Raw genomic sequence first — 19,571 nt, forward strand, 5'->3', positions numbered from 1 at the left:
TATGTAAAAAATAATCGGTCAAGTGCGAGTGGGACTCGCACACGAAGGGTTCTGTAACATAGTAGGTAGGTACATGAAATTGCTTTTTTTTTTAATTTTCATGGTGGCCATTTTGATTTTTTTTTGTATTTGTTATTATAGCGGCATTAGAAATACACGTTCTGTAAAAACTTCAACTCTCTACCTAGTTATTACGGTTCACGAGATGCAGCCCATAGACGGACGGATGGACGGACAGGCGGACAGCGTAGGCTTAGTAACAGGGCCCCGTTGGCACCCTTCGTGTACGGAACCCTAAAAAATAGCGCTTTTAAATCAAATACACCTAAAATGATTTACTATAAAAATGACTTCGTCAATTTATCGGCCATTCCCGATTTGAGTGCTTTTAAAGAACAGTCAAAAGTTTGCAGCGCTGGCCTCGTTCGGACGATTTTATGCAAATTTTGGCAACTTCACGTTAAGTAGGGGACAAACTGTGTCTACGTTTAAGATTTTACTACTTCGGTATTGGGAGGCCTTGTCCGAATTATTTCATTAAAAAGTTTGCCCCATTATGGGTCTTGAATCTTGATATTTGGTTCAATGTTATGAAAAAAATACAGCATGGTAGGTAATAGTAGCATTCCTTGACAAAGTTGTTTGGAAGCAACGGTCTTTCAGTTGCCTTGCCCACAGGATGGTGTACTCCTACTACAATATAGTGTAACTTTTTATGATTTGAAAAGAGCAACTGCTGAGTTTCTTGCCGGCTCTTCTCAGTAGTATTTGCATTCTGAACCGGTCGTAGAGCCCTACACGTAGCATAAGAGGCAGTTGTCCAACATTATTACATGATTTTTGATATTTTTTTTAGTAAAACCGAAGTAGCTTTAGCATCATTGTTCGTCTTTTGGTTCCGCTCATTACAGGACAGCAACTCTGAAGTCACACTTGAAGGCTAGCTAAAAATTATAAATAGCTCATACAACTGACCGGTCAGCAATGAAATTCACAATGAGGTTGATACCCCTTCATAGAAAGCGTTCATTTCCTCTACTTCATTCGTGGAGTAGCAAACATAGTCTGTAATGAACGGGCGGGAACGATCGCCACGGCAATTTGAACGTTCAGTGGCCCGACGCATACCAACAGTCCTCGAAATTAGTACCGGCCGTACCCGTACCTAGTGCTTACCACGTGTGTACTGTGTATAGTGAGCATTATGTTTTTAAATTGCTTTAAAATGTCCCTATATTCTTCCTTACCATGTTTATTTTTAACTAGCTGATGCCCGCAGCTTCGCCCGCGTGGATTGGTCAGATCCCCTGCAGCATCAGGATTGAGGAGTTGGAATCCAATTTTTTTATGAAACAATGTCACAAAGTTCCTCTATCGATTAAAAAAAAAATTAAGCAAATCGGTTCAGAAATCTCGGAGATTTCAGTGTACATAGGTAGAAAAACACAACTCCCTTTTCGAAAGTCGGTTAAAAAAGTAGCCTATTTTACGCCCTGGTCAATCCTCTACTTGTCTGTGAAAATACCGTCAAAATCGGTTCAGCCGTTCCAAAGATTAGCCTTTTCAAACAGACAGACAGACAGACAGACAAAAATTTTAAAAACGTGTGATTCAGTGTTGGTATCGTTCAAATAACCATATGAGCTTAATATGAGGTAATTATTTCGAAATTACAGACAGACACTCCAATTTTATTTATTAGTATAGATAAGTAATAGTATTCAGTTCAGTATAAGTAAGTAATCGGTCAGAGAATCGGGTAGGTGATTTAATCCTACTTCAAATCTGATACAAGCAGTGCAGTGGTTTAATAATAAACTAAAATAAAATCTTATTAAAAATTGAAGTAGTTTTTTTTCAATAATAAGGTTAACGGATACAGCACTGCGAAATCACCTCTATAATGCGTAAAAAATGACGACATATTAACTTTATGTGTCAAATATCATGACAAAAGTACGATTTTGGTCCTTATTTTAAACCTGACCCGTACTTTGACATGACAGCTGACCCATAGAATTAAAATGGCGCATGAGATGATGGTGGGTTTCTACGGACTGTACCTAAACTAGCGGCACGCTATGATGGCCGGTTTGACGTTTGTCCGCTCATGAAGTTCCGTATTAATTGATAACGACTTTGAAGGAAATAATTGTATTACTTTATTGACGATAGTGATGTGCAGAGATTCATAAATTTTATCGAATGTAGTTTTAGGTTTAGGACTCAAAATTTATTTATTAAATTGATTTCTTAAATGTATACAAGTGTAGAAAAATCAGTTTGCACCATTTAAGGGGTGAATGTACTTGTGAATATGAACAATTTTCACTATGTGGACAAACCTCTGAAATCGCAAAAAAATATCAATAAATAAAAATGGAATCTAATACGATCGTCACATAGGATCGCTGGCTAGCACAACTACTACCTCCGGCAAACTCGCGTCAATGCTCAATGCAAAACAAAGCAGTTTCGAATTGACGTGGAATAGACTGGGAAAAGGTTGTGAATAGAACCGTTAAATTAATAAGGGAAGATTATGAAAGAGATGTGAAAATAGATAATATTATAGAAAACGAACATATAATTATTAATGTATGTGATGATAGCAGTGACGACAGTGAAAATAGTAGTATGGACGAATCTGATTAATTATGGCCTTTTGTGGCACCTTTTTTGGTATCTTTTGTATTCATATGTTTCTTGTGTGCATATAAAGTATGTATATTCATTTTCGTTCAAATATTCAGTTCGTTCAAATAAATTAAATAAACATATACATTTTTGTTTTATTAAACCTATTTAATCAGGTACAAAAACAAAACTTAATTGTTTTTTGTTCGAGAATAAATTGACATTCCACATCACTATTGTAATGTGTCAAACCGGCCATCATAGCGTGCCGCTAGTGTAATGATAGCACCAAACGAAATTCTCAAAAAATAAGTTGCTCAAATTGAATGGCTTAATTTGCGCAAAATATTTCAAAGCACTCAGTGAAGTTTGAAACCGGACGGGTAATCACCGGAGTCAACAGCGGAGCGGGTCAGCTTTCAATTTAGCAGAATTAATAACAGCACAAATCCCAGTCCCTGACCGCGCTCTCGCAACTGTGGAGTCCGTACCGAGTAGAGTATAGGCTGTGGATAAACGCAGGTGTCATATTACTTGCGACCACCGGGAACGTGTATCGTGAGCGAATCGAATATTTTATTACCATACCACAGTATAAAGAATGAATAATCCTTACTCAGTGACCATACCACAAATTAAAAAAAACATGGAAGATAGGTCTTTGTAGTTTTATGACCACATGCCTGTGTAACTTGCACTTTTTAACTCCTGAGAGCGTACCTACTGTAGGTATTACAGAGTAGGTACCCACTGGAAAATGTGGTGAATAGTGGGTATCTCTTCTAGATAACACACGTTAGTCAAGAGAGGTCGCCAGTTCTGTAATTTTTGATAAGTATTTAGAAATCTCTTCAAGAGACCAATGTCAGGTGTCCAGGTGTTCATCGATTGAGATGAATACGACCACAATGTTCCAATAAAGATGTAAAATAGATAAAAAATAAATAAAGCCAACGCTTCAAGATTACATATTAAGCAACATGGGTATACTCCTGTACAAAATTGTTTCCTGTAGGCATGTTCCTGTATTAGAAATTTATGAAAACGTCAAAAGTAATCCGTGGCCATTCCGCGTACTATGAAAGCGGAGCAAACTCCCGATTCAATTACAAGCGAGCATTTATCATCGAAGTTGACAAACGATGTCGACTTGCTATGTCCACGACAAATGTTTGAGAACTATTGCGTACGCAGTACCCTACTTCAATGTTTTTCGTGATAAATCAACTTGTAAAATACAATAAGTATATCTACCCATAACCTATACTAATACTAATTTTATAAATGCAAAAGTGTGTCTGTCTGTCTGTCTGCTAGCTTTTCCCAGCCCAACAGTTTAATTTAACCGATTTTGATGGGTTCAGAGTTAGCTTACATCTCGGGGACCGACATAGGCACATTTTTATCCCAGAAAATTAAAGAGTTCCCAAGGGATTTTTTTAAAAACCTAAATCCAGATGAAGTCGCGGGTATCATCTAGTATTCAATAACTGTTTGACTCTGTTCCTCATCTTTCTACCATCGACCCGCCAGGCTTTGTAAGAATCTGCTTCACTACGGTGTACTCAAGTAATCAAATCAATCTTTACTTCATCAGCGTGGGATCAAAGTCAAGCGTTCGGCCAACAGCGATCTTTTGCTATTGGCCAAAGTGACAGTATTTTGAAAACATATTTTTATTACTGTTCTATTTGCCAATAAAAGGTGATTGCGATCATCACACTGCAACGTAGCTGTCATTTTACCCGAGCCTCTGATTATTGTGAGCATTTTCTCTGTGATAAATTGGTCTCCGCGTAGAACAAAATGTCCTAGTATTTACGGAAAGCATTGGCTTAGAAGAATGCATAATGGGCGGAAAAATGTCAAACGTAAGTGTATTAAAGTTGGGGCTGTGTTCCGCTGCGTGCCGCAACTGATGTATGTTCGCGACCGACAAATTGAAAACAGGAGTAAATGGCCCGATCTCGGCTCGCGGACCTCTCCACAATGGCGGCATTTGTATAAACCCAACTTTTTATTAAAGATTATTTTGTTAAATTCAAAAAAGGGATCTAAAATTAAAACAGCACACAATATTTATATCCATGAAAAGTGCCTTAGTTTTTGATGAAGAAATACATACACTTCTTGAAGAAAAAGACGTCTTAATAAAACCAGTTCCAGTAGAAAATTATAAAATCATCTTTTAGTAAACCGAAAAAGAGGACGTGCTAAATGCTTGAATCCAAGAGTTTTTTTAGATTTTTCAATATATTAAGTTAAGAACTTAACAACGGAACCCTAAAAATTATGTTAAAAATACGTAGCACAAATCTAGATTTTAAGGATGACTGTAAAGATGTAAAGAAAATCTCTACTATTATGTGATTAATGGAAGAGGTTACAACTTACGGCTTTCAGCAATGGACGATCAAAGTAAAAGTTAAACTCAAAGTCATATATATTCAAATTGGGTAGTTAACTACAATATTGTACACTTTCTGATTGTCAAACAATGATGTAGTGCTGATAATATTTATTACGATAAATAATATAAATTAAACAGTGTTATTAACCCTTTTTTTAACAATTTAACCCAAATAAGGTAATTTGACAACCTGTGCATGTCGAATGATACGTGTGTTGTTATGAAATTATAGCACGTCACAAATGCCATGATTTGGCCGCACTTCTAACATGCAATCCTGAGGCCGCTACATATTGGCAAATATAAAAAATATATATACATAGGTATATATTATTTAAACTTACATACATTACGTAGACAAATTTTCTACAAGATAGATGTTTTAATATTTCAAATTTCATTTCGTTTCTTTAAACTATAAAATTAATTTAAAAATACATACTACGAAATCCAAACGGATAGATACTAAATTGTTTTGAAACTACATAATATTATTATGCAAATCTTTTTCGAGCGAAAATTTGGACTGTGTGGACGTTGTTTTCTATTAGAATTGTATTCAATATAGAGTTTCGTTCGCGCAGAAAATGGCTACAGGACGCGTGAGCGACCTTTGAGTTGTGCCGTATACCTCTATGGAATTATTTGCATTCGTAAATGAGTCCTTTTTATAGTCAAACCAATACATTTTTTTTGAAGAAACAACTTATTGCTCAGTAGAAGATCAAAAACGTTACATTGCATTATTTAACTAAGCTCTTCTTCTATAAGATTGCCAAGAGGTGTTAAGATCGCCTTTACACATTTGATGAGTAATTCTTGGATATTTTTAACCCCCGACCCAAAAAGAAGGGTGTTTTAAGTTTGACGTGTGTATCTGTGTATCTATCTGTGACCTCGTAGCGCCTAAACGAATGAAACGATTTTAATTTAGTTTTTTTGATTTTGTTATTGTTTCATTTTCATTTGTGTTTTTACTTATTTACTTAAAAGTTCTTACAGAAGCGAATTTTCGGTCCAGTTTTTGTTGTACCGTAACTTAAAAAGACCTAGGTACATTATAGTCGTTCGTAGTCATACAGGCATGAATAGAACTTTAATTTTGTATTACTGAGTAGAGTTTTCTATCTCGTACTTTCGAAGTTCTTTATAAAACTAAAAGCGAAGGGAATAACATAATAAGGGGTGCTTGTCCCTCACAAATAGTTAGATTATATAAATAAGGCGCTCGGAACAGTTTAGACGATAGCGATCTGCGGCCGGCCGGTCGGATGAGATGAGACCGTCTCAACTCAAATTGAGTCGGGTTTACATAGATTTTTTTCTTATTACTGATGTTCTACGCACTTGTAGCCTCTCAACCCTTTCGTGAAGTTTTGTGAAAACATTTTTGTAATATAAAGGTATTTTGTGATAGATATAATAACGATAAAAATTGTATAAATGCTTGAGGTTTTTGAAAACGTACTTTTTAACCCCCGACCGAAAAAGAGGGGTGTTATAAGTTTGACGTGTGTATCTGTGTGTCTGTGTATCTGTGTATCTGTCTGTGGCATCGTAGCGCCTAAACGAATGAACCGATTTTAATTTAGTTTTTTTTGTTTGAAAGGTGGCTTGATCGAGAGTGTTCTTAGCTATAATACAAAAAAATTGGTTCAGCCGTTTAAGAGTTATCAGCTCTTTTCTAGTTTTCTTGTAGAAAAGAAGGTTAGATAACCGTTAGGTTCATAATATGATGTCAATTGACAAATGTCAAGCTGTCAAGATGGACGTTGCCTAAATACATAATTATTTATTTCAAAATGATGTTTTGGAAAACTCAGATACTTTAGATAGTAGGCGCGGAATAGTCCAAGAAAATCAGTTCAGCCGTTTGAAAGTTATCAGGTCTTTTCGGTCTTTTCTAGTTACTGTAAGCTTCACTCGTCGGGGGTGTTATAAATTTTTAATTTCAAATTTCAAATTTCAAATTTATTTATTTCAACAAAGTCATACATCTTAATAATTTACACTTGTTTACGTATATTTTTATTTTAAGTTTTATTTGATGGTTTTACTACTAGGTACACACTACCTGCACCTCCATTTTATGGTCATGTTCAAGTAGTTTTCGGAACTGACGAACTTTTCATAGGGGTGTACACTGTACAATATTTTTGCGAGACCATAAGTTATCCAAGTTATATTAGTGCTTTTGCTCTACGCAAGTGATGTGAAGATTATCTTCTAGTTATTATAAATATAGTTATGAATAAAATAGTGGTTGTGTAAAGTATAGGTTGCGGTTTGGTTGCCGCAACGCGATACTTTGGGACGCCTCGCCGCCCACGGATAAGCTGGTTAGAGTTACGTCTCTATACAGTTTACTGATACGTTACAAATTGAGCCGTCGACACTCGATATGTATATTGGCCCGTTGATTTATTTCAATTGATTTTTCACTGCGTTCTTGATAATTAAATTACCAGACACGGAGTATTGTTAACACAGCGATACATTCGCCATTCGCATCGATGTACGCCTGATGTTTTATTGTATTCGGATTAATCGATTGCATTCCGTGAAAACTGAATGTGTATTACGATTGTATTATCAATTCCACAGTAATTAATCGAATATAATAATATGATACTGATTGAAGAATGATATCACATTTTGACTCAAAATTTCATACAGTCATGATTTCACGATCAATTTGGTATTAAGCACTTTGTTTTGCAGAACTACATATAATAATAATGATCAACACAACATAATTCTCATGGTATATTTAAATAGTCCTGTCCATTCTGAGATACCTAACATGTTATTTGACTTACATTTGTACAGTTTTTTTTCAAATCAAAATGTATTTTCTGAAAATGAATAAAAAACGCCGGTAACAATTATAGCGAGCGAGCACCGTATTGGGCGTCCCTTTTATTTCGGAGCCCGTTTTAAGGGTTAGGTCCCGCAATACAGACGTTCAGACAAAATCTCGACGGAGAAAATAAGAATTGCAATCTTTTAACGAAATCAAACAAATAGCCGAGCTTGTGCAGTGACCAATTCAAATTGTAGGAACAGTCGGGACTCCGAGCGGGATGGAATCCAATCAGCGAAACTAGTTTCACTGATGCCTATCGCTAGTTTCACATTCTAAGATTTGTTTCTTGAGATTAAATCAAAGGCGAATTACAGTAGCGGCGAAAAAGAAATATGGCGAGTCCGGCCCCGCGCTAGGGCGGGGGTGTGCTGAAATTGCTTTTCAATCCCTCGGACTTTGGACTTGTAAAGAAGTTATTACCTTCCGAGGAGATAGCGGCGGGTCCGGCGATACGGATATATGTCTTTTTCATATGTAATATTCCTTTTTCGCGTTTTATTAATGGAAAATGTTTCGTGGGACAGTCGGCCGGCTCTCGCCTCTGATATTAAAAAGCCGCACATACAGTGTGGCTTCTTTTATTAGATAGTCGTAAAGAAGTTTATGTTTTTCGGATGGGTTTGTTGTATTACACGTTATAGGGTTATAATTTTTCATTTATTGTTATTGGGTCATTATTGTATTTTTTTTAAAATTTTATGTTATTGACTACACAGGGCAGTCATTTGTTAATATTAATTTATAATTAATATACCTCCCCTCTATTCTATATTTTTATATGGGATTCTATCAAATACCTACCAATGATAGACCAAAGTTGTCGAATAAAATTGAAACAGAATTAAAATACTATATTATTTGTTTAAACAATAGCATAATATTATACGATACGATAATTATGCACCAATGTAAGCTACCTCAGCAACAGCTGTCACAAACACCACTAATGAATAAATAATCCAAACAAACAGATAACAAGAGATGCCAATTAAACAATACACTAATTATTTACAAACATTGGTGTAGTGGACCTAATTAGAGTAGGTATCATTATTTAACGGACAGTGCGCGCGGTGTACCGTAACAATGCAAAGTTTATAATAGTTGTTTATATCGATATTATTTTAGTACAAGACTGACTATTTTGTAGAAAAAAGAACTTTCTTGTTATCTACGTTTTTTTAAATGACGTGCGGTTCATACAATACCTACTAAGTATACTCGTAATCATATAATTTACTCGTATTTACATTTTCATCTAGAATTCTAGAAAGTAATTAAATTCAACTGCGCTAAATAGGCGGCAAAACAATAAGTACCATTGAAGATTTATCATTTTCTTCAAATAGCTTAAATAATTTCCCCGATTTATTTTTTGTACTTTATAAGAATAAAGACATGCCTCCCTATGATGAGACCCCTTATTAAGACGATGGTAAATGCAAAGGGTTTGCCGATCACGAATCAATTAGCTATCGACACTTTTTCGGTTGTACTTATGTCATTTTTCCTGTGAAAGAGACATAAAACAGAAATTACATACCGAGGTTGAGGTGAAGCAGAAGGGTCTGTTTATAATCGTGCTTCACCTCACTAGTTAAATTAGTGATTTTCAGTTGTAGTATTTTTGTTTAAAGTGATAGTCTGGATCTATTATACCATATATCTATATGGTTTTTTAGCCAGAGATAAAGGAGGTTGCATCATGAGGGATGTGCAGGGTTGCTTCATTTATTGTGCATTTAGCTCTGATGAAAAATAGTTCAATAAGCTATGAAAATGCAACAGGCATCACTCACTAGGCATACCCGTGCATCCCTGGTGGAAACTTGGAAAAACGGCCATATAGTGAACCGAGCTTTACTATAGAACCGTAAGTGATCCAAATAGACACTTTATTCAAATAACGTCACAATTCAAAAAATAAAACGTTATGAGGTTTATGAAAACTGACCTAAAACAGAAAACTAAAGTAATGTTTTACTATGCATAATGCATATTCCTGAACTATGCTAACCCATAAAAAGGCTAAATAAATGAAAATGCGTATGGTGAAGTAACCATAGACTTCAGTTACAGAGCGTCGTCTTCGTCACCCGCAGGAACAATGAGGGCAGCGGGCGGCTGATTATACCTGTCCGTCACCATTAATAGAATATTGTGTGTGATTCAAATTGAATTAGGCCGCCGTTGTGGAATTACCCGTGTATGTTTCGTATTGGTTTTGAATATTTAGTAGCCAATTTAGATCGTGTTGCTATTGTGATTTGGTAATAGAATACTCCCCCGGAATGTTTTGTGCTGCCTCATTAATTTTGCAATATATTAATTCGGCTTTGCTCGAAAAATTATAATATTCTCTTGCGCAAGTCGTATAATTTATAAAGCTAAGAATATATTATGCGATTTTTTATTCTTTTTATAAATTTTTGCGTGCTATCTGCACAAAAATTCTGTTGCAATGATTCATTTTTTGTCATTTTTTTATTGGATACAAAAATATAACTAGGTTAGTTATACTTTTGTAATATGTATTCAAATCATACTCTTAGTGGGTGCATCATTTTTTTTTTATTGCAGGCTGAACCACCTTCGCGCGTAAAATGAAATAAGATCTTTTACTAGATGATGTTACTGGCACAGTTCACCGTAAGTGAATTGTCCAAAAGTGTCAAAAGTGAATTTTTAACCCAACTTTTCTTTTTTTAAAACTTTTAACTACTTAAATACCGTACAAAACATATTCGCACTCAACAGCCAGGCTGATTATTTTAATAGAAGAGGTAATTAACCGGGGTGAAATAAAATTCTATTGACCATGTCAGTTTCCGTAACATAGTAAAGGATGGCTGTAGTTTCTAGAATTTAAGTTGAGTCTTGTTGCAAGATGTTATAACCTCATTTAACGAAAATAATAACTAGGCAGCTAGGGTAAGCTTTGCACTACAGGTAAGCGAGCAAGTATTTTGCTTTGTCATCGGCCCCTAAGTTTTCCGACCAATTGATCACGAATAACCTCCAATGACTCAATATTTGCTGGCAGTTTATAGAATACAGCTGCGTGCGTATTATTTAGTCAGCTGTTGGTCAAAGCTTAGCGGGTATGAACCACAGATAATATGGACATATACAAGTACGCTGGAAGAGGTGTGCCATACGAAATGATAGTTATTTTTTGCGCCCATGCAAAGTGCCCCACCGAGCATACCGGGAATAAAAATTTTAAAATTGACACTTTATGTCAAGTAGTCTTCGTTATGACACTATGTTGATGGATGTCTCATCACTAACATTTAGTACCGAGTTGTAGTTTTGAGTAGATGTGGCGGTGCTTCGAATCGGCATACAAAATAACTGTCATTTTGAATAACATATCTCTTCCAGCGTACTTGTATGAGTCCATTTCAGTGGTGTAAACTATACCCTACTTACCTAACCAAGAACCCATACTCTGAGTGAAGTGCTGTAGTAAAATGAAACTCTATATAATACGCAAGGTCTCAAAGAGAAGCACGTGTAACAGAATACGGTTGTTAGACTAATTTAGAAGGAAGATCATCCACGTAATTAATCCACTTATCAGAAACCCGTCTTTGAAACTGGATGCTCAACTCCGGAACTTTAGTCCTCGGTACGGTACCCTATTATTCTATAACTTGAGACTGCGTTTATAGTCAATTAGGTTTGAAGTTTTGTTTATAGACTGGCTGAAATTATCCGAGTTAATTAATTAAATTACTTAATTAAGAAATTGTGTTGATTAACTTTTTTTAGGGTTCCGTACCTTAAAAGGAAAAACAAAACCCTTACAGGAACACTTTGTCGTCTGTCTGTCTGTTTGTCCGTCCGTCTGTTGTTTCTGTCAAGAAAACTTATAGGGTACTTTCCGTTGACATAGAATCATGTAATTTAGCAGGTAGGTAGCTCTTAGGTAAAGGAATAAATCTGAAAACCGTGAATTTGTGGTTAAATCATTAAAAAAAATTAAAATGTGTTTAAATTTTCAAAGTAAGATAACTATACCAAGTGGGGTATCATATGAAAAGGCTTTACCTGTACATTTTAAAACAAATTTTTTATTTATTTTTATGCATAATAGTTTTTGATTTATCGTGCAAAATGTCGGAAAAATACCCGGGTGTGGTTAAGACGTCGGCTTCCTAGTCGGGAAGACCAGGGTTCGATCCCTCTAACTTTTCGAAGTCACGTACGTTTTAGTAATTAAGCATCACTTGCTTTAATGGCGAAGGAAAACATCGTGAGGAAACCTGTATGCCTGTGAGTTCTCCATAGTGTTCTCAACAGTGTGTAAATTCTACTAATCAGCATTTGGCCGGCGTTATGCTATGTATGTATATGTTATGCGTAACGTAAGTACGTTATACGTATGTAGTACGTTAAACGTACGTTGTATATAGTAACGCTACGCAACAGCGTACGTAGTAACGCTACGTACGCTGCTACGTACTTATATAAACTTAGAGTAAGATCAATATGTAACCAGAATTTTCAATAAAATGATTGATTGATTGATAATAAGAGTGGTCATCTTTCTAAAACTACCCGATTCTCGGAAACTTTACAAAACTTACGAGAAAATAAATATTAAACGTTGGATTTATTTGTTTAAATAGCAATATGCACGATTCGTAATCTACAACAGCGTAACTAAATATTAACCGGAAATTTAATTTCGCGTTTCCAATAACTGCTAAATTAATATTGCATATCTACATTTCTCCGATTATTGCAGTCAGCTAATTAAAATAATTCATTAAAGTAAACAATTCGATATTAAAGTTGCTACGGTAGGAATTTGTTTATATGTTTCGTTAAATTTTATTACGATCATAATTAAACGCATTTACATTTTAATTAAGAGCTAGGTCGCATATTTCGAACTTTGTATGTAACGTCGTATTCCGAACTTGATTGGACCCAGTTATACCAAAATGTACTAAGCCACGTTGCATTGATTTTGAGATTACTTTAACAGGGCTCTCTCCGTCACTCGTTTCCACTCGTTTCATACAATCGTAGTTCCAATTTCATTTGAATACTAAGCAACCAAAGTCCATGAAATTTTGCAGACATATTCTTGAAACTAATATCTGTGTCTGTGGTGTTTTAGATTTTTCTAAAATTATGTAGTTTTAAAATTACAGGGGCTCAAAGATTTGTATGAAAATTTTTAAGACCGCGTAACTTTGAAACCGAATATTTTAACAGAAATCTGGAAAACCACAGACATAGATATTAGTTTCTAGAATATGTCTGCAAAATTTCATGGACTTTGGTTGCTTAATATTCAAATGCAATTGGAACTACGATTGTATGAAACGAGTGACGGAGGAGCCCTCTTAAATGTCGTCTGATATGAGAAAATGACTAACGAAATTCTTGAATGACTGAGAAATGACTATACAGAAGATGCAATGTGGCTTGGTAGGTACATTTTTACAAGACCCAAAATAAAGAGTACTTAATATGTTTAAGGCTCATGTAATGTACTTAGGTAGGCATATATTGATGTATGTGAGTTTCCACAATGACTTCGACATGTCTGAACAGATTTGGATGTATGGAGTATCGTTAGAATCCTTACATCATCCCGAGTTACACTGGCTATGTAGTAAAAAAAAAATATGGCGACTGTGTGGCGCCATTTTTAAATGTGATTTTTTTACTTTTTAGTTCGTTTATTTGCAAGGCCTTCGTGATTTCTAATTTAATTAGGTACAACATTGTGGCATAATTGGGTCCAGTTGATTACATATTTTTTTGTTTGATTTAAGTATGCAAAATTATTATTAAATTTTAAATAAACAGGGCCCGGTATTGATTTCATATTACGTACTTAATCATACAAGCACCAAACCGTAGATACAGCCAGCATTGGTTTGGTAAATTGATGGAACATACAGGGTATGCAGGCACTAAAAGTAATGTTAAATATTAATTATAGCAAATCAAATTAATTTTGTAACTAATTGCGATCGAATATCGCTTAACATACCGTTATGGAGCACGCATTGCCATCGATTTATTCAAAGGCCATTCATGGTCTAAGAACTGGTGGCAAAAAATTGACGGACGTTTTATTGTGATTCATCTGTAATATAACTGTTATAAAAATTGTTTGAAATAGATGAAGAGCTATTGCAAAAAATATTATTAATGATTAAATATTGGCTAATATTATTATTTCAAATTCCCTTATTCGTGGTACTGAGTTAAAGTATGTTAAAAAACAATAAAAAGTTGAACAACTATAATCCAAGAAACAAAAATATAATGATAATTATGTTTGTTTTGTATTGCAAGTATTAATTTTATAAAAAAATTAAGTGAAATATCTTATGTAAATCGTAAACAAAAAATAGCCTGCGATAGCTAACGATTATAATATTTTGACCGTGGGCTCTGAGTCTATTATTGACGAACCAAACTCCAATACTGTGAGTGTTTGAGTTTTAATTATAATTATGCGGGATTGTCGTGGCCTATTCAATTGATATAAGTGCCCAAATGCCCATATGTTTGATTGTGGACTACTTTATGACGTTCATTGAAGTTAATTGTACCTATAGAGCTCGTTTGCTTACAGCGTTGCTAGGTTAGGTTAGATTAAAACTCCTCGATTTTATTCTTTACCTTACTACAATTTTGCTGTAAAAAGTTACATATTCTTTGTAAACAAACTGTTTCTATATTTTTCCTCATTTTATCCCGTTGAGGCATCTATCTAGGCAAATATTTACACAAATCCTCTGCGGAAAAAAACAGCACTAGGTACTTATTTATTGTTATTACTATACTTACTTAAACATAAAGATTTGTATTGAAACAAATTAGCTTTAAAAGTATGTCTTTTTAGGATTCCTTAGTAAAACAAGGAACTCTCATGGTTTTGTCTGTCTGTCTATCAGAGTTCACAACCATCATTGCCCGTATTTCATTATCCATAATATTATAAATGCGAACGTGTGTTTGTTTGTTGGTTTAATCTTCAATAATGCCGCAACGGTAAAACTGGTCGATGTGGTTTTTTGCATGGGTATAGTTGAAGACCTTGAGAGTGACTTAATGTGAGGTACTTTTTATCCCGAACAATTAAAGAGTTTCCACGGGATACTTAAAGGCCTATCCGTTTAACCAATTTAAATTTTTTAAACAGAGTTAGTTTACATCCCGGGAAAGGACATAGGCAACTTTTCATCCTGGCTAAGCAAAGAGTTCCCACGGGATTTTAAAAAACTTAATTCACACGGATGAAGTCGCATCAGCTAGCAGAATTATAATATTCTAATATTTTATATAATTAGTTATGAAATAAAGGTGTCCATGTTCAGTTGATTTGATCCGAACACCTGACACGTGCGTGTCTGACACTAAGCAAGGATGGACAGACAACAATTACATCAGCTTGAGATTCAGTCTAATTAGACGAGTCATGTTACACGCTCAATTAATCAGTCACTATTCCATCATTTCCATAATCCGTAAGACGTCGACCATCGCTGTCAAGTTGATAAACAAGAGATCGCTCCTGACTTTATGTGAGAAAGCTAAGTTTCTCAGCAATCTGAGGTGCACGAGTCGGAATTTGGCCAAAATTTTGCCTTTAATCTCATTAATCATAGAGGCTACACCAATAAACTTAGTATTCACACTTCCAGAAGGCGTGATTTTTGAGCTAGTAGTTAAGTAGCTTTATCATAAGGATGTCAGTGGAGAGCGTTGTAACTCTAACTTATTACACTCTACGCGTACTTTTAAGGCAGTCTGCTACTCACTGGTTGGCACAAACGATGCATAAAAGTCATCGGAGAGCGTCGTAACTCCAACTTACTACACTATACGTGAACTTTTAAACACATGCTCTTATTGGTTGGTGATTAATAACCACTAGGTTTTCCAATTAAGCATACATTAAAAGTAAACAACTCTTCAGTTGTAAAATACCTAGTTTTCATTAATAAATCATAACATTAATAATTTTTAATGAATGAATGAGTCAATTAATAGTTTCCAAGAATTATCCTGTTTAGTTGTTATTCAAAAATTACCCACTGAATTGGAAAGTCCTTTACTTCAACGAAAACTTTACGAAAACATGACGAAAACCCATCAGTATGACGTTCGGCTGACCAAAGTAGGTAGGGAAGCTTCATTTCAAATGACTCAACTAATAATATTATAATTGATCGAATTGATCAGGCATTCATTAGATTACGTTGTTTGAACGAATGACAATGAAATCATCCCGTCGACGTTGTAACCATACAAGGTTACACAGGCTTCCCACGGTGCGTGATATTGCGGACGGACGCGGACCAGCCCGTCACCGATGACGCATCATGGGAAGAGAATCGTCCGTGGTAGCGCAGACACGTCGTTTTTCGTCCGAGCCTTGTGCGCGACGCGTAGCTGTCTGTGCGTATCTAGTCCGCAGAATCACGCACCATGGGAAGCAAGTATTAGATAGGTACAGTCTGCAACAAAGCTCGCCATTCCATGCTATGGGCGGGTGCAAACCTAGCTCGGTTGCTGACTGTACATTGTTTGTAACTCAATCGGCCAGTTGGTGGTATTGCAATAACAGGAGGTATTGTTGAGCGACTGTAGGTTCGTTACTGGGAAAGTACGAATAGGTTACTCGAAACTCCAATTAGCGCTGAACGGCGAATGTAATATTGTTGCTGTTAAGTTGGTCGCCACTCGCCACGATTTCCACAATAATTAATTCTGTTATACTCGATTACATTTGCCTGTGCAGTGTGCATAATACAAACCGATAGTAAAAAAGACCTAATGTCTCAAAAAATATTCAGAGCACAATAATAAGGCTAAGCTAAGCCTTGCAAGGCTTTCGCATTTAGTTCTTATTTCTCGGGAGGAAAATCCGTCATAGATACCACCAGCCACGGGGGAGCACAGAGGTTTTGTCGGACTCCTACCGACTAAAAACCTCACGAAGTTCCATCCCACCGCTGATGAAGTAGCAAAAGGACCGACAACACCTCGTTACTCAGAAGTCTTGACTACTCCTAATCCAGTTACCTATAGGTAGCATACGTAGCGCATACATAGGTTAATAGGTATTTATGTGTATGTACTATGTATGTAAGACAAAACTGCAACAAGGCGTTTTTGATTACACCTAAATGCAAAAAGATTAAATATAAGCATGATCGCACATTACAACAAGTGCCGCAATCAAAGTCATTATTTATACTGAAAACGCAAATGGTAACTGTATAGACAGCACACATGATTGATTAGGGGCCTAAGGCAGCTTCTATGATATTTTCCAGTACGGAAAAATAAGTAGAAACCGTGCATAGAGATTATATTATATGAGGCTCATGAATCTAAGGCATCGTTTAAAGCTATAAATACATTACTGCGTTGTGCAACTGTATCGCAAAGCAAGCTGGCGCGAAGACTGATCAATTGGAACGCGCCTCAAGAGTAATTTTTTTAGAAAGAATATTAGCCGTTTTAATTATGACTAACATTTTCCTTTCCCCTCCAACTAAGCGTAAAGCTTGGAGTGGGTACGACAATAGTGCAACGGTGGGGATTGAACCGCCGATTTCTCGGATTTCAGTCCGCTCCTATAACCGTTGAGCTATTGAGGCTTCTAATATCTATACTTAATTAGTATTTTTTTGTCCCTAGCGTCAGCGCGCCAGAATGACAGACCATTATAGTGCGGAGTGCGTACGTCGCTCGTCATATAAAATGTGTGACTGATCTTACGACACATCACACAGTGTAATGTTTTTGCAATACAAGTTCTGCAAACTACGCGGTACAGCACTTTGTTTGTATGTAACTCAATCACTGGTATTATAATAACAGGGTATTGTTGGCTCGGTTCTGGGAAGTTAATTAGGTAAGTACCTACGTGGAACACGTCACTCGGTGCGCTAATTAATTGAGCGTATTATTGGTGCAGGCCGGTCGCTGCGGTCTCAACAATAACTAATTACCCATTCGTACATTGAACGGTTTGCTTGGGCGTGTGCCTATAGGGCCTTTTGCGTTAAAGCTACGGCCAAAACCAGGTGAATCCTGCGCGGGATATGGGACACGCAATGAAAATATAGTATGCAACTACCTAAGCGAGCGAATCGTTTTTCGCGTCTCACTCTCGTTCGTCTGAAGAGGGTTATAATGCGTAAATTAGTCAAAATAAATACAAAAACGTGACTATTCTGTCAATGCAAATTTTTTTTACAAAGTTTTTTTTTTTTCATTTGAAATTGGCGCCATACAGCCGCCACATTGAATTTTTAACCCCCGACCCAAAAAAAGGGGTGTTATATAAGACGTGTGTATCTGTGTATCTATCTGTGGCATCGTAGCTCCTAAAGTAATGTAGCAATTGATAATTTAGTTTTTTTTTGTTTGAAAGGTGGCTTGATCGAGAGTATTCTTAGTTATAATCCAAGAAAATCGGTTCAGCCGTTTGAAAGATCAGCTCTTTTCTAGTTACTGTAACCTTCACTTGTCGGGGGTGTTATAAATTTTTAATTTACACTTGTTATAAAATGACATATATTTATATGTATTTGGGGATAATGCAAAGATTATCCCATACGTTCAATTCTGATCAGATATTAACAAGTTATGATAGAATAAAGAATCTCACTCCCATACATAAATACATATGTGAACCCTGAAAACATTACACTCGTTTTGTTGGTAAAAAGTTTTTCCAGTCTGCAGGCAAAGGTCATCCAGCCTTGCTATCAGTAGTGATTTATCATAGCATATTTTCTATAACACGACCACCCATTATTGCATGACGAACATGTTTTCAAATGACAAAGGATAATTGATGTCATAATCTTGTACGACGTTCATTAGACGATATTGTTTGTATGTAACTCAATCAGTAGCAGTCAGTGGTATTATAATAACAGGGTATTGTTGGCTCGGTTCTGGGATATTAATTAGGTAAGTACGTTGAACACATCACTCGGTTCGCTAATTAATTGAGCGTATTATTGGCACACTGGACGATGAGGTTTAGATAATAACGAGTTATATATAATTTTATACTTAAATATATGATTAGATATGTCCTTATATGACACATATTGGATTAGGAAGCTGGAGTGGCGGTGTGCAGGCCATGCCTGTCGTAGAATCGATGGTGTTGGGGCAGAGATGTTCTGGAGTGAAGATCGCGTAGCTAGCGCAGTCTGGGACGACCTACAGCCAGCTGGTTTGACGACCTTAAGAAAGTAGTGGAAGCGGGTGGTTGAGGAAGGCGGGGGATTGTGTCTGGAGGTCACTGGTGGTGTGGTGGTGGTGGTCTTTGTTATAGTTAAAATTCTGGGCTTTTGCTTTCTATGAAAGTGATGGTATCTTCTTTCAAGCCCGCACTCCCATGGAACCTGTCAAACGAATTGAAACATCTGCTACTCTGTCCATGCTCAAATACCAAATTTCATACTCGCATTAAATAGCATAGTTAGCCAGAGTGAACTACGTACAGTGAGGGAACTCACGGTTTGATCCTGAATCGATGATATGTCAAAAATTAAATGTCAAAGAAAAATAAGGTTACTTTAGGCTACCTGCGTCAAATGTACTAACATTTGACGCCTGCCAGTGACGTCAAAACCACGACGTTTTGTTAGA

The 19,571-nt window shown here is 36.0% G+C and overlaps 1 protein-coding gene and 2 long non-coding RNA genes across 3 annotated transcripts in view; 2 read left to right on the forward strand and 1 right to left on the reverse strand.

The window, feature by feature from the left end:
* Nucleotides 1-19,571, forward strand: part of LOC123865946 (LIM domain only protein 3) — an 81,440-nt gene that overhangs the window by 13,081 nt on the left and 48,788 nt on the right. The gene's annotated exons all lie outside the window — the stretch shown is intronic.
* The window catches only part of LOC123865949, a 29,927-nt gene continuing 12,261 nt past the window's right edge, over nucleotides 1,906-19,571 (forward strand). Inside the window, exon 1 of the long non-coding RNA XR_006796081.1 lies at nucleotides 1,906-2,059. This is a non-coding gene — a long non-coding RNA (uncharacterized LOC123865949). The remainder of the gene's footprint in view (nucleotides 2,060-19,571) is intronic.
* On the reverse strand, nucleotides 1,935-18,745 carry LOC123865948. Its single transcript, XR_006796080.1, has 3 exons — nucleotides 18,736-18,745; nucleotides 8,908-8,913; nucleotides 1,935-2,063 (listed from the first exon to the last, which is right to left on the reverse strand). It is a non-coding gene; the product is annotated as an uncharacterized LOC123865948 (long non-coding RNA).

Source organism: Maniola jurtina, chromosome 6 (genome assembly GCF_905333055.1).
Source record: "Maniola jurtina chromosome 6, ilManJurt1.1, whole genome shotgun sequence".
In the NCBI taxonomy this organism is placed as follows: Eukaryota; Metazoa; Arthropoda; class Insecta; order Lepidoptera; family Nymphalidae; genus Maniola; species Maniola jurtina.